Source organism: Xiphophorus hellerii, chromosome 1 (assembly GCF_003331165.1).
Source record: "Xiphophorus hellerii strain 12219 chromosome 1, Xiphophorus_hellerii-4.1, whole genome shotgun sequence".
NCBI classification, from domain to species: domain Eukaryota; kingdom Metazoa; phylum Chordata; class Actinopteri; order Cyprinodontiformes; family Poeciliidae; genus Xiphophorus; species Xiphophorus hellerii.
The window spans coordinates 23871394-23888072 of record NC_045672.1 but is presented as its reverse complement, the minus strand read 5'-3'; the positions used below and the strand labels follow the sequence as shown (position 1 = coordinate 23888072).

The following is a 16679-nucleotide window of genomic DNA, read 5'->3' as shown; positions in this document are numbered from 1 at the left end:
ATCTTTCAGCTGGCAACAAGTTATTTAACCTCAGCTGATGCAATGAGTAACTCCTCATTTCTTAAACAACCATGGCAAAAGACACATCCTGTGGTCGTGGAAAAGACGTTAGTCTGTTTAAGAAGGGTCAAATCATTGGCATGCATCAAGCAGAGAAAACATCTAAGGAGATTGCAGAAACTACTAGAATTGGGTTAAGAACTGTCCAACGCATCATTAAAAACTGGAAGGATGGTGGGGAACCATCGTCTTCCAGGAAGAGATGTGGTCGGAAAAAAATCCTGAATGATCGTGATCGGCGATTACTTAAACGTTTGGTCAAATCAAATCGAAGAAAAACAACAGCAGAACTCAGGAGTATGTTTAATTGTGAACGCAAAAGCATTTCCACACGCACAATGCGAAGGGAACTCAAGGGGTTGGGATTGAACAGCTGTGTAGCCGTATGAAAACCTCTAATCAGTAAGGCTAACCAGAAAAAAAGGCTTCAGTTTGCTAGGGAGTATAAAGATTGGACTCTGGAGGAATGGAAGAGGGTCATGTGGTCTGATGAGTCCAGATTTACCCTGTTCCAGAGTGATGGGCGCATCAGGGTAAGAAGAGAGGCAGGTGAAGTGATGCACCCATCATGCCTAGTGCCTACTGTACAAGCCTGTGGGGGCAGTGCTATGATCTGGGGTTGCTGCAGTTGGTCAGGTCTAGGTTCAGCAACATTGTGTGCCCAAAGAATGAGGTCAGCTGACTACCTGAATATACTGAATGACCAGGTTATTCCATCAACGGATTTTGTCTTCCCAAATGGAACGGGCATATTCCAAGATGACAATGCCAGGATTCATCGGGCTCACATTGTGAAAGAGTGGTTCAGGGAGCATGAGACATCTTTTTCACACATGGATTGGCCACCACAGAGTCCAGACCTTAACCCCATTGAGAATCTTTGGGATGTGCTGGAGAAGGCTTTGCGCAGTGGTCAGACTCTCCCATCATCAATACAAGATCTTGGTGAAAGATTAATGCAACACTGGATGGAAATAAATCTTGTGACACTGCAGAAGCTTATTGAAACAATGCCACAGCGAATGTGGGCTGTAATCAAAGCTAAAGGCGGTCCAACAAAATATTAGAGAGTGTGTCCATTTTTTGGTGGCGACTTTTTTTTTGGCCAGGCAGTGTACTTTTTTTTTCCCCCTCCAAGGGGTCTTTTGTGGGCTCTAGTGCACCTTATATGAAAGTAGGCTGACAGAGGGAAGAAGAGAAGACATGCGGCAAATATCACCAGGTCCGGAATTGAACTGCCTCGTCGAGGACTCAAGGCCTCCAAACGTGGGTCACGCTATCCCCTACGCCACCACAGCACGCCCACAAAAATAAATACTTGATAGATTACTATAGGACCAAGTACAGAAACCAGGGTACTTGGCTATCAGGGTTAAAACTAATTATTCAGGAATAGTAAATTTGAAGAAAATCACTCTACATGAAAATTACTTGGAGAAAAAGGAGGTAACATTTTCTTTATGTGCATTTTCATGTCAAAAATAATTGCTGTATTTAACAAAATAAAGAGCTATCTAAACAGGCTGTTTTATTTTATTTTTTTAAATTCCTGGCCTTTTTTTTTTTATCATTTTACCTACAAAATCATTTTTTTCCATACTCGACAAAATTATCTGTAAGGACTGAATAACTGAATGATCAATGAATTTCAATGATAAAATGCCTTCCTCGAGAGAGCTGCGGAAACTACTCTCCTTGGATCTACTTCTAAAAATACATTTGTATAATTAATTAAGACCCAATGTCCTACAGTTCCCTGTTGTCCAGCCAATGGGTTTTGATAACCCTTCTGTCTACTGTATGTCAAGACATGTTTCCACACATGGCATCTGACAAGCAGAGGCAAAGTCTGTCACATGTCAGCTACTGTCGCTGTGAAACTGAGAACAGAGATTAAAATGACTCCTCTAAGGTTTGTCATGAAAGCCAAGGCAGCAGTCTCCAATGTTTTTATAACCTTTCTCAGAATTTTCACACACTATCAGCTAACTTCAGGTTAAATAATTTCATTTCAATTTTATGTTTAGTATGCTTAGTAATGTTTATTTGAAAAGCACAGGTGAATCCGTAAAAACTAAAAGTGAAACTGGACATCAAGTTTTGATATTTTAGTTCAATTCATTTCAGTTTAGTTTATCTATATTGAATCAAATTTAATTCAAATTCAAAAATACTTTATTGATCTCAGAGGGAGAATAAATATTAACTCGTACTGTTAAAAAAAAAAAAAAACGGCTCTAATTTACAGTAAAATACTGGCAACTGTGGCAACCAAAATTGCCAGTATTTTACCATATTCTAAAAATACGGTAAATTTTGGCAACTAAAACTGCCTGTATTTTACCATATTCTAAAAATACGGTAAAATTCTGGCAACCAAAAATGCCAGTATTTTAGTGCATTTCCCAATATATGGTAAAATACCATATTTCCTAAAATATGGTCAAATAAAAAATGAAAATGTGGTTTTGCCATAGTAAATACGGTCATACTGCCTGAGGCATAATATCTTGGCAACCGTGACTTTAGCAGTTCAGAACTGTAAACTTTTCTATGCAACTTACTATAAAAACAACACATATACCATAAAGATTAGTCTAAGTAAGTGAAAAACACAGCAGGACTGTATGATATATTGACATTTTATTGTAAAAAAATAAAAAAAAATAAATAAAAAACGTTATGGTAAATTACTGGTAACTGTTGTTATCAGAGTTTTACCATAAAAATTACAGTACAACACACCAGGAAGTGTAATTTGTCAGCATTTTAATATGGAAAGTTATAAAGAAAATAAATCCAAATTAAACAAAAATACAGATTACGAGTAATCCACTTAAAGAAACAATTTCTATTTAAAAATTCTGTTAAAAAAAGAACCGATTCTGTTTCCTGTCCAGTTTCCTTACGGTATTACTGAGATCTGAAAAAACCCCAGCATGTGTCCATATAAGGGATATACTCTATGTAGAAGAAAAAACTGTGATAAAAGGATTATTGCTCTGGGTTGAGAGTAACAAGTCACTGAGTTTAGACTTTGCTCAGGATGGTGTGCATCATGGATATGGTTTTCCCTGTCACAGGTTGAGCTTGAGACCCATACCTTGTCAATCATGTGTTTCCTCTCAGCTGGAAAACAGAAACAAAGCAAAAGTTAGAATGATGCACTACATGAACATCATCTAAACTCGGCATTTGCTTAAATGTTTGTTTCACCCTTGTTAACTTGCACATGGAGACTGGTACTTCAACCAGGCGGTGTGATCATTTCTGACTGAAAATTCAGAAGTTCTTAAACCTTTGTTTGTTGTTGACAGGTGTGACAAAAAACTCAAACAAAAAAACATCACATGAAGACTTGTTGTTTCAGGGAATTTTCTATCTTCATTCTTCCTTTTGGGAGAAACATGTTTCTCTTTACATTTTTTTTTACTTTTTGACCAGTAATTCAGGATAGATGACACAAGATAAACTCAATGCAGAAAATCAAATCCCCAAAAATTCAAAAACAAAGGGTTGATAATTTAAAAGGTGATCAGCCCTTATTCAGTCTTTATATCACCATCAACTGATGGTTCATAAGATGCACCTTCAATCTGTTTCAGAAAACTGGTTGATCGTTGGTTGAGCTAATCTTTCATGTTAGAGAAACTCAGGACTCACTTGGGAGCAATTTACCAATTCAGGACAAATTTAGAGAAAAATATAATATAAATAAATTTAAATATGATTGACATTATGACAACTTCAAGACTTGTGCATGTTAAAACTTACACAATGAACTTATGCTGTTCATAGTGTAGTTGAGACAATTCAACAGAGACACGTTTAACACATTTTGATCAACATGATTAAAGCAAATTAAAACGGGGGAGAAAGCAGAGAAGTGAACATAATCAGTTGCATGATCTACAAAAGCATTTGCAACTTTCTCAAAGGAATGAGAAACTCATTTTTTGATGTGCAGAAGTGACACAATAATTTGAAGATTGAACAAGTAGTTTTAAGAATTTAAATTCTGTTCTGAGAAATGCACCCAACCCAAACTGAGAAAAACTGTCAAATATTTAATATTTAAATTTCCTTATCTTAAAACCCTTTAACTGTCATGGACCCAGTGACTTTAATCTAAGTATTTTGGGGGTGACAGTCAAGTGTCAAAGGAAAATATTAAATATTAGCGCTGATGCCAAGCTTTATACTTCCAAGTATTACCAAAGTATTGAAACAAAAGCTAATGTGTTCATCACAATTTTAACTTGCAAACATGAACATTTCACACTCAAAGTATTTCAAATTAATTACTGAACCAAACTTGAAAAAGTTGCGTCAGGAAAATTAGCATTAAATGTTCCATATAGCAAAAATGTCTAGCTGCAGTGCATGTACATAAACAGCGTGGCTCAGAAATGACAGGGAAACGTTTCTTTATCAGTAGGTTAAAGTTAGCTAACTTCAGTTAAAACTGTGAAAGGAGCTCACCTGTGTTGCAGAAATGTGTTGTCCTTTTACTTCTTCTCCCGAACGTGCAAAAATAGCAGAAACTTGATTTCAAAGACAGTAGCAGCATCCTGATAAGGACCGGGCCTACAGGGATCTCAGCACCATGAGCTAGCAGCTTTAGCTAGTGCACTGGGACTGTTAATACTGTGGTGAGTTCAGGACGCCCAGAGCCACCGCTCAACTGCCGGATCAGAGTTAAAAGAAACTTGCTGCTGATGCTGCTGGGTCAAGCAGAAATACAAACTAGAGAACTCTGTGTTTACATGACAAATAAACCCTGCTGTTTAACACAATGACAAAATGAAAAACTCTCTAGATTATTCTCTACTAATAGCACAGTGTTTAAAACCAAGTGTGGGATTTGTGAAACTTCAATGAAGAGCGACTTCACAATTTTTACGCATCTGGATCACACTAGAACTGCTCTTTATTGAAGTTTTACAAATCAGATAAAGGTTTCACAAATTAGTACCGTTAATTTTAGGGTAATTAACTGCTGGCAATATTACAATATTTTTCTATGAATTTTACAATTACTTATATTTTTACAATGTATTTCTGTGTTTTCTACATTTCATGACTGTCAAAATTATTTGAAATATATGTTTATTGAGTTATTGTAATTCCATGTATTGTCTACGGTAATATAATGCTTTGGATATTACGGTCAGTAACTGTTGGTATTTCACCATTTTTTACAGAAGATTTATGGAGTTTTTTTACAGTGCATGTTAATTAAAATTCTTCTAGGAGTTATTATAGATAGCGATGGCTATTGGCAGGAAAGATCTCTTGCAGCAGTCTGTAACACAGCGAATCTGAAGAAGCCCCTGACTGAGGACACCCTGTTTTCCCAAGACAGTCTCATAAAGAAGTTGGTCAGGTTTCTCCAACCAAGCCCTCTTTCAATTAATATCCAGGTATCTCTCCTGGCTGCCACCAGGGAATATTTAAAATGTTGCTCTTATTATGGATATATTCTGTTCAGTTGTTTGCTATACTTGGTTCAGTTGTTGCTAGTTTGATTGTTAGAGAAACAAACCTCTAGAGTGTTGAAGATAATTTAACCTCTACATTAGGCAGCATTTGGCTATTGATTGGATTGATTCGGCATATGTACATGATGTTCAAGCTGTGCCTGGAAAATTTCTAAAAAGGTTCCCCTTTTATTCACTTGAGCATCTGCCCCCCAAAGCCTCTGTGCACATATTGGTTCTTAGCTAAACTTCTGTCTCTCCTATTTTTAGACAAATTAGTCTGCATTCGTTGCAAACTCTTATGTGGCATTGGTCCACATTATAAAGGTCTGTAGCAAGATTTTTGATTTTGTAAGAAAAACATAAGTGGTGCTGAAAATCAAGCAGAGAGGCTTGAAGAACATTGTTCCTCAGCGACTTCTAAATGTGTGAATGGGGAACTGCTTGACAAGAAGACTCGAACTGTCATCACCTTTTAGCTTAAAAGGTGATGACATTGTTGTTTTTTAACAACTTGTTTCAACCATGCAGGTTAATAATATATCTCACATTTTATCCTATCTTTCTATCTGGACTGTTCATTTTTCCAACTTAATTCAAGCTTTAGTTAGTAAGATAAATGAGAACTGTTCTATCAGAAAGAGGCAATAAAGTGGTTTTCCTCATTCACTTTCTGAATAATCTCACAGTGACCTTAGTGAAGTGACGGTCCAGGCTTTGTTTATGAAGAGCTGAAGGGGGAGCATGGGGGAAAAAATAGTGTGGTTGGGAGGAGAGAGGAAGAGGGGAGCGCAGTGGTGCACAATATATCTGTGGTCAAAGAGATCCCTCTACAGCTACAAAGAGTGATGACATGTCTGATTACATTTATGTTTGATTGAGTTTAGTGCTCCCTTAAGCTAGCTTGGGCAAAATGAGATTTTCTCTTCCCAAATATTACCTTGAAAACCTCTTCCCGGACATCCATCAACGTCTTTTACACTTTAGCACTTTGCCAATTTTACACATCCCAGGTACACCTTCAAAGACGTACCTCCTCTCCCCACATTAATTTGGTCCAAGCAACATAAACCGCCAAGATCTTTTGGCAATTACAAGATCTGAAAGTGTGTAAAATCTTTGAAGAAAGTAACTGCTATTTTCTGATATTTTTTTTTTTAAAGCTGCAAAACAACCACGGTCCTTTAATTATCCACACAAATTTGGCCGTGAGGGCCTGTTTGCACATACAGTTAGGAACAAATGCTTCTCAACTGCATCAATACATTACAATGCATACAGGAAAAGCTGAATTGTATAAATCAATTACGAAATGCCTTTATGCTTTTTAGAAAAAGTAGCCAAAAAAGTAATGCAGGGAAATTATTTCTTAAAATTTTGACATGTCCATTTTGGCTTTATTCTTCCATCTACTCATATAGAAAAAGAGCATAGAAAAGCAAAAAATCATACGTTTTATTGCATTTGATTGCATCAGTCTATATGCTTGTGTTCCAAATCTGTCAGTCTTAATGTAGACATCCATCTGTCCTTCATCAGATGGATAGAGATTAAACTGTAAAACGGCACGGTGGTTACATTTGCGGGGGAAAACAATCAACGTTTTTATTTTTTATTGTGCCCTTGACTAAATGTCTTCACTAATTCCTTATGTAAATGAAGCTCATTGTGTTAGTTAAAGTTGTTTACTGATGTTCATCAGATGTGAACACCATAATGTGAGAACCTGGTTCCCAATGGAAAGCAGCGTTTAAACTGCGTGAACTGTGAAAAAACATGTGGTGTCCTCCATAGTCATCAAGGTCTCAGGAGTTTAAAAAGCTGATACCACATTTATTGACCATCAAAACAACAACTTAACTTAAGGCTTTTATACACATTTTTACCAGGAGTGTCACACTTTTTGTATGTAGACAAAGACAGAGCATATTTTTACAGTGGAAGTAAAATCATAACTAATTTTCATTTGAGTGAAAAATCAGAAAAAGTGTACATTCAGCAGTGGAGTAAATAGTTTGTAGCTCCTTGAACTTCAGTTACAGCTGGGAGATTTGGGATTTGTCGCCAGGTTTTGACATTTAGAAACTGATATCTTTCACCATTATTTTTAAAAAATAGGGCACATTGACTAAAAGGCTTCCCTGACCAGTAATTGTCACAGATTCTCTATTAAATTAAATAAATCTGCATCAAAAGTATAAATAATACTAAGTTACATGTATTTGTTCTTGCTTTGGATATATTTACATAAACATTTTCTAGACTGAAGACTGTTTATAAAAGTAAATTGAATATTTATTTATAAAAATTAAACTGCTACCTTTTTCTCCAATACATTTAATGTCTGGATCACAACCCTTGGTTATTCATACATATATAATCTTCCTTTGCAAAACCAATGCTCTGTTTTAGAGCTGAAATACATAAAATGGGCTCCGCAATCTGCAATAGATATCTACATATGTGCTTACATCTCACCTGCACAGTACTGTGCAATTATCTTATCTTTTTTAATCCTTTATTTTTTTTATAAGGAAAGCAAGTATGAATTTAATCATCATGAGAAGATGTCTTTGCAATTTTTACACTTTTAGATTTGCATGTATTTGCAGACAAAAGCAGTTGGAGAGAAACATGCCATGTCTTTTCTTTTTTTTCCCAGTCACTCCTATTTTTGTGCATAGATAATTTTATTGTGGAATGCCAAATAGTTCACATTAGTCATTTACCGTTACTTCACACATTATTGTTCATTACAATTAATGTTGCAAATGTTAAGAATACAATCCTTTTTTTAAATTCCCTGAATCAAAGGTATAAAACAAAATGTAACTGTTTGTTATATTTCCAGAATATCCCAAGGATAAATATATATTTAATGTAGGCTAATTCAAGAAATTTTCATTCCTCATCTTTCACTGGTAAATGTGATGAGGTGTTTGGTTCAGATCAACACACCGACACACTGTAGATCCTTTGATCATGTCTTAGCTGAGACTCCTCATCTCTCTGCTGGAGATGCCTATAGCCTACCCTCACACGGCAACTCCCGCTGAACTATTGAAACTGATTATTTGACGAGATATCACCTGTGTGGCTGTTTGATCTGCAAAACATGATGTTGAGATTATTTTCCTGAGCAGCAGCCTTGAGCAGCATTAAAACAGGAGCAATTAGATTAAGATGAAACCTTTTAGGAACTTTAGATGAGTTCTGAGGGAGAACAAAACTCAAGCATATTTTATTTTCCCCCGACTCAGCTCAGATATAATTATTGCGCTATTAATCACAACTAGTTTCTGTCCTGTTCTGCTACACCTCTACAGAGATGGAAAGGTACATACAAGAGGGTAAACAAATGACTCTATATTATGCAATCTATCAATATGAGGGGAGCCTGTAAACACCAAGCTGTCACATCCAAATGAAAGTCATTAGTTTGCAGCAATCAGAGCGTTTGACTGCCTCCAACACAGACTGCCTGCTGTAGTGCAGTTGGCAGTTGTTCTATTAATAACCACTGATATGATGGCACCTGCTACAAAGAGACACAATCAAGACTGAGGAACTCACAGGTGTTTGGAGTAATCTGCTTTTTAGTCTGTCGAATTAGTTTTATAGCTGGTCAAGTGAGAAAGTATGATCAGTGTAGAATGACATGGAAGCTATTAAACAATGGGAACCTAAAGGTTCGGTTCCGGAACATCCTGGACGAAAACAAAAAAATTGCCGATGGGTGCCAATTACTTTGAGGATATATTTTCTCAGTTTTTACAGTAACTGTCTTTTATCTTTTTAATGGGCACATTTATATATGTTTGAATATCATTGGAATGTTACTTTATTTCAGAAATACCATTCAAAAAGTAAATGCTATATATAGATTTACTATTTCCAGAAAAAATATGTCAAATACTCTTTTTTTCTGTTAAATTTCAGAAAATTGTAATATTGTATGACATCAATTTAATGACACAATCATCTTGGGTAAGATTAAATGTAATTTAATTTATTTGTTGATAGCACAAGTGGTCCTAACATCAAGTATCAATACTGGTACTAACACAAGAAAGCCAAGAGCATATTTCACTGTGGTCTATCCGGTACCCTAAAGAAAATGCAGCTGTGCTTTTGCATAATAGTGACTAAAACGGCAGAAGCAGCTGTGCATATACAACAAGGTCATTTAACTGGGAGCATTTGCATAACACTGTTACCATTTTTCAAACTAACGAATGTAAAACCTTATTAGAGATTCAAGCAGAAATAGGTGACACTGCTACGTTCGAACTTGTCTAATTTGAAAACAGAACATTTCAAAGACAAAACAGAGGTCTGAAACTTGGGGATTCTTCATCAAATGAGCATTAATTAAAAATTATGCACATCAAATCCACATTTAACTTCCCTCAGAGCATCTCATCCAGCTCAGAACATAAGAATAGCAATCAACCCTCACCCAGAAATCATCCTGACTGTGTCTTGAATGTCTCCAGGGCTTTGCCTTTCACTACCCAGTTCATCGTTTTCAGCTTCTCGTCAAAGTGAGTTCCTATTTTTCTCCTCTCTGTTTGATTTAATTATGCTATATTTGTCTTGTCTACATTTTTGTGTGCAAACTGCAAAAGAAGGAATCTTTGTTAAAGTAGGGCACCTCTCTCATTATATTCTCAGAGGGGAAAAAAGACTGCATGAGGGCTTTTCACTTCATTATCATTCCTAAGAACTTTCCTGTTTTTTTTTTTGTTTTTTTACAAATCATTAAGAAATGCCTCTCCTGCTCAGCATATTTAACTGTACCATTTTAGTATGATGTTTTAGCACATTACTGAAGTAGGAAAAAAGGGACAGCCACAGTTTAATTTGATTATTGTGCTCACTTTTTGTACATCTCTGGTTTTTGCTCAATTTATTACACTCATTGACAAATAAGTCATGCAGGCTCAAGGACACATGCCAGGACTTCTTAAAGCTAGTGTGATAGTATAGCGGTATTTCACTTTTACACATAAGCATGAATGCTGGAGATACTAACCCCATGGGATTTTGCTGAAATGTTTCACTGATATGTTCCAATCCAAAATGCTCTTAAACATATAGTTTCATGTTTAGTCACTGTGTTGGATAAAATAATGCAAATAACCACTGTGAGTTATATTGTTAAAGATTTACAAAGTTATTCAGTTGTATTTATATTTAAATATTTACAGATAGACACTGATAATTGCATGACTTTCATTTCATTTTCATTATATTCACATTCTTGTTAAATGCAATGCTGTTATATGTGAATTAGAGACTGCTGAAGTGAAAGAGATGTGGCACACAACACCTGTTAAAATATAACAGAGAGCTTTTATGGTCATCACTTTTATAATACGCAAATTGTCCAGATAGTCTACTTAAAAAATTCCTCTAAAAATCTTCTAATGTATGCAATAATTTTATGTTACAAAGGTTTTACTCAGTCTCTTTGTAGTATGAACTGTTTTAATTATTCATGACCAGATGTGACATTTATTGAGTGTTTTATGCCTTTTTAAAAATGATACCTGTTATCAGTAGTTAGCAGCAATAGCTGTAAAAGCATTCTGTGTAGTTTCTTGATTGTAAATATTTGCTTATTTTCAGTAACACTCCATATGATCCATGGTACCAGCTGGAACATCAGTTCATGTTAAAGGAAGGAAATTAATATTGCCAAAGAGTCACATCAGCAAAGGTCAATTTCAAGTTGTGGTATTGTGGTACCAAGCAATATAGCTAGCAAGCTAGCTTGGATCTACTAGCAATATAGTCTATAGTCGAGACTACAGTATATTGCTAGTCTAGACTATATTGCTAGACTAGCAATATAATCTAGTCTATATTGCTAGACTATGTTTAGTCTAGCAATATAAAATAAAGCTGTAAAAACTGAGATCTTATTTATTTTACCGTGCCAATTTAGAATGCATGCCTCCTAATAAGCTAGACATTAGCAATGACTAATTGAAGGCTCATCATCCTCCATAGCATAGAAATGGTTATTTCCTGCTCAAAGACTAAAACCCACATATTGAAGGCTATGTTTGGTACAATACACAGCAAATATGATGTTGCTTTCAGTGAGTTTTTGTTTCATTTTTCAGCTTTGAATTAATTTCGGAAAAAATGTGGGACTAGTATATTTTATGACTAGTATATTTTGTGATGTTTATTTTATTTTCAGTCCTTTCTCTCATCTCTAGATTATTTTCTGTTGAAACAGTACAAGAAAACAATATTATTTCTTTATTGACACATACCTACTTGTTTGACCTTGATTAGCAGAGAAGCTGGATATAAAGGATAGGTATATGAGAAAAATATAAATATTTGTTTTGATGACTTACTAGTGTTGAATAAATCATTGCTGATCATTATGTTTAGCATGTTTATATTGTTTTTTTCTTATATTTCCATTCCTTTTGGTATTCAGCTATCTCTATAAAGCTGCTTCAGGAATCCTCTAAGTTTTCCTAAGGAGACAACTGTCAAAAAGAAAATCCCACATTATTTTATTCCATTATTCACAAAATGAAAAGAGAGGAGAGGTGACAGAAAATGGGTGGAAGAGAAGATTCAGAAGACCGAGGTATGAAGCAATCAGCTCTTGAAAGGTAAATGGAGAGCATTATAAAGGGCCTGTGTAATCCTTTGTGCCATAATCACATACACAATCTCACAAAATTGCTCAAGTTGAATCTGGGCTTTACACAGAGACACTTATATGCTTATGAATGTGTCTGAGTCAGGTTGTACAAAGACATTCTAACAGGTCAATCGGTGAAGTCAGGAGATGAATCATCAACAAAGTAATAACAAAGTGTCCACAATTCGCTGCTTATGATAATGTGTGTAGTACATCTCTGATGGGGAATCCGACTTCACTGCGGCTTCGATAGTGATAGAGCAGATAATGAGAATAGATTTTTACTTTAGATGCCAATAAATGTACATATCTTGTAGTTCATAGAACACAAAATAGATACATTTTCAGCCCCTAAAAGTGTTTTTGTGTTTATTTCTCAATCTTAATAAAATGTTACATGTATGCAGATGGCCTCCTGAAAGGTTTTAAATTAGAACACCTTTATGATCCCAAAGAATCAAGCTTGAAAAAATTGTCATTGCATGTCCAAGTTTCTCCTAAATGAATAATTTGATCTGCTATTTTTTGCAATGTAATCCATAATTAGTCAAAACTTTAAATTATGACCAATGTATTAAACATCTGTGTTTTTAGTCAACAGAAGTAGTTTGTGTTTGAAAGGTTGACTTTAGAAACAATGTTGTTTTTAGCCTTCACCTAGAGATCTAAATAATATGGTAAAAAAAAAGAAAATGCCTGTTCCCTGTCTATGTTGATAACCATGTGCCCTCCACAGCTATCCAGATTTAAGCTCATGTTTGGATTGTAAAGAAAAGAGAAAGAACCAGAGAATTCATTAAAACTCATGCTCTAATGGGTCAGAGGTAGATCTGTTAATTCTGTTGCAATTAATGCATTTGTTTACATCATAAACCTTTTACATTATTCTGTTTTTTATTTCCCTCCGATGAAGGTTAGGTGTTCATACTGTAAGTGTGGATTGTAAAAACCTGACTGTGTAGTCCTGAGAGAAAGATAAGGTTTGATAAAAATTTGATTTTGAACCAATATAATTAGTTTTAAGACTGGTTTCATTAAATTCATATAGTTCATCATGCAACATCAATATTACATCTAATCATCTAACCAGCTACACCCCACATCAATACAACTGCCACCTCTTTTTGGTAAAATAAGGACCAGGAAAAAGTTTAATTAAATAGAACAGCAACTCGAAACAACCACTTAAGCAAAATAAGAATGTCAGAACGTAGCAGATACATATTTGAGTTTAAGAAAGAATTCAAGGAGGTGACTGATATCTAATTAAAATTGGCACTTGTACTGATTGTAATATTGGTGATGTGATAAATCAGTAGCAGAAAAATGTAGTTGTTCTTGGCAGCAGTTGTGGATATCTTTCTTATCTTGCTTCATGTAAAGTTAAGCTGCAGGGTGCACAAGGTCACGCCACTGCGGCTGTGGCCTGACAGTCACTTTGTGAGGGACTGGCACTTCACACAGCAGCATCCGAGGCTCAAGAAACCTACTGTTAGATCAAAGTAAGCCTGTGCTCCAAGATATCCATCCCCTAAGCCACAGATCCCAAGCGTATCTGAGCTAATGGGACTTCCCGGAAGGAATCATCTGAGTCTGAAAACTTCTAAATGATGGCAGTAGCAGCGCTGTCTGAAAGGTTCCAATCTCATCTCCAACAGAGATTTAAATTCTGACTCCTGCAGCATACTGAGTCAAAGTATTGGCTGAGTAACAGTCACCGCTGTGTAAAAATTGGTAATATCCCTGTGACCATGACTTAAATTTTATCTGATTTATTTTTTCAGCATTTTTTGATTATACTGGCTATCTTTAAGCCAGCTGGTGCATATTTTAGATAGGAATATCTTTGGGGCAGAGAAAGCAAAGAGCAGGCATTTATTTCTTTTTCTGTGTGACTATCTGAGTTACAGATCATCCATGTAAGGGGGAAGCAGCACATTCAAGAAACAATGTAATGCAGTTTTCCAAAAAAGTCTGAGTAAGTCTTTTTTGCTTTCTGTGGATATTTTATGAGAGTATGCATCTTTCCTTAAGTTCTATAACAGTTTTGTTCCAATTTGAATGAGTCTGTGAAATCTAGAATAGATAAAACAAGCAGATGTTGGCATCTTTGAGAAGCACATGCTTGGTTATTTTGGGTGTTCTGTATATTCATTTGATTTATAACATCACAGATCTCAACACTGACCAGAATAATGACGTATATTTCTTGGAGGTTCCTACACAACTAACACTTTTTTTTTTTCAGTCTACTTATTTCAGTCCTTCCTTCCATCCGTACAGTCCTCCTCTTCTGGTGTTCAACTCTGTCCTGTTTAAAAATGTATGTAATATTCCTGTAAAATACATTGTGTTGAATAAGATAAAGGCATAATTATCTTTACTAAAGACTCTGACATGAATCAATACAATTCCAGTTAATTACTTCTAAAATTGTTGCTAATAAAAGTCAGCAGGAGCCTTTTTGTCTTTGGCATGGAACACAAGGCAACAATGTTTCCCTAAATTTGGCTTGTGAATGCTTAATTTTCTGACAACAGTATGTTTGACAGCAAGACATTTAATGAGGTATGGAAGATATATGTTTTGTATTTCTTTTAAGGGGAAAACTGTATGACCAGGGCCAAGGTGGGCAACTAACAGTGGCTCTAAAGAAGAGAAAGAGAAAGCGGTGTGATTGGAGTGATTGGAGATAGGCGGGGGAGCAGAGCAATTAACCAGGCTAGGCTTAGGGCTGACTTGCATGAAACTACTATTTCTGCTTTCTCCTACTTTTATTTATTCCAAGGTAGAATAGTTACAGTATACAAGCAAGTATTAAAGCTGCGTCTTTTGTTGCTGCACATCAATATCTTGTATTCTTCTATTCAGGTGATAAATCTGTCACAAGATATATTTGCTTTTCAAGATGCTGTCTTGAAAATCCAGGTTAAAATCTGAAGCAGGAATGGAAGTTTTTGAGACATTCACTTTTTAGCAGCCATTGGACCGATGGTTGCCATGGAGACTGAACACAGTTCTGGTGGAAAGTGCTGACAAAAGGCTTCCACATATTTAGGCGTATTTCAAGTCTTTGAGGTCTGTACATAATGGAGGTGGACTCAGTGTGGACTCCACGTGGACGTCCACTGGTCACGTTCACACAAAGGTCAGTTTTAAAGTTCACAATATTAGAAAATATAGAAACTTGTATGATATATCAATGAGGGAATATAAGGACTTTTAGAGACCAATGAATATGTGCGTAAAGATGAGGTGTCACGTTAAAACATGAAGAAATTTGTTATGAGAAATGTAGTAATTCAGCATCCTGAGCTATGAAGTTTCAACCATCTGCTCACTGCTCTTGAAGTCCCTGCAGCTCACAAAATACGTACAGTATGCCCATGTATGTGAGAGCCTTAAGTATGTGAGAGTCGGTCTCGATAAATCATTAGTTTTGTTCTAGCTCTGGCTCTCCATAATGCTTCTGCATGTCTTCTGAGAAGACCTAAGAGCTGTGAACACATCACACCAGTGCAGTGCTCTCTGTACTGGCTTCCTGTCTACTTCTTGGCTTTGTTCAAGTTTTTATTGGTTGTTTAGGATTCCTAATAGTATAGCATTGGTATATGTTATTTGGACCTTTGCACCTTTATGCTGTAGTTATAACTTGAAAGTTCAGAAATCTATTTATCTTAGACATTCCTGGATCCAGGCTCAAAAATAGGGGTGACAGATCTTTAACAGTTGTGGCAGCCAATCTGTGAAACAAGCTGCCTTTGCTTTAGGTTCCAGTGGAGCAAACAGTTTAAGCCTTCTGTGTGAAATTTGTTATATATGTTTAATTTATTTTACCTGTTACTGTTTTTTATTTCAGTGTAGTTTACTTTTTTATTAATTACCTTAATGATTTCACTGGCTAGGTTAGAACAAAGGAAGGCATTTTCATGTCACAGGAATATTTATCAATGACCCACAAAAGTTTAATTTCTATGAATATATCTGATTTTCCAAAAGATTCACCTTTGTTGTTTTTACTAATATAAAAGAATATTTGGCCAAATAAGATTAATATGAGGAGGAACCGGTGTTTGTACAAATGGCTCTTCTTTTTTTTTTAAATGACACATTTCCTTGATGTTTATTTAGTGGATCTTATGGTGTGTTAGACTATTTCAGCTGTGTAATATTAGCTAGGGTATATCCACTTTTACATGCACTAAATATGGGCAATGAGCTGGCATTATCTGGACTTTATTAGTCCTTTGATGCATTTTACAAGTACACATTTTCTATTGCAGTTTGGAAGTTGACAATGAATTTTCAGCAAGTTTGACTTGGTAACGTGTTATGTATCAGAAGTCAAACACTTCATCACTGTTTATTTGACGATGTTTGATTCAATCTGTCATTTGTTGTGTAGTTTGTGATTAATATTTCAGCGGTAAGGGTCTGTGGTGAATTTGCCCAAAAATATGAACATG

General features: G+C 35.6%; 1 protein-coding gene and 1 long non-coding RNA gene across 3 annotated transcripts in view; one reads left to right on the top strand and one right to left on the bottom strand.

Moving 5' to 3' along the window:
- LOC116729561 (metabotropic glutamate receptor 4-like) overlaps positions 1–16679 on the bottom strand; it is a 189970-nt gene that overhangs the window by 75913 nt on the left and 97378 nt on the right. The window lies entirely within an intron of this gene.
- On the top strand, positions 3422–16512 carry LOC116729758 (uncharacterized). The gene is made up of 3 exons (XR_004341203.1): positions 3422–3850; positions 7243–7244; positions 16497–16512. It is a non-coding gene; the product is annotated as an uncharacterized LOC116729758 (long non-coding RNA).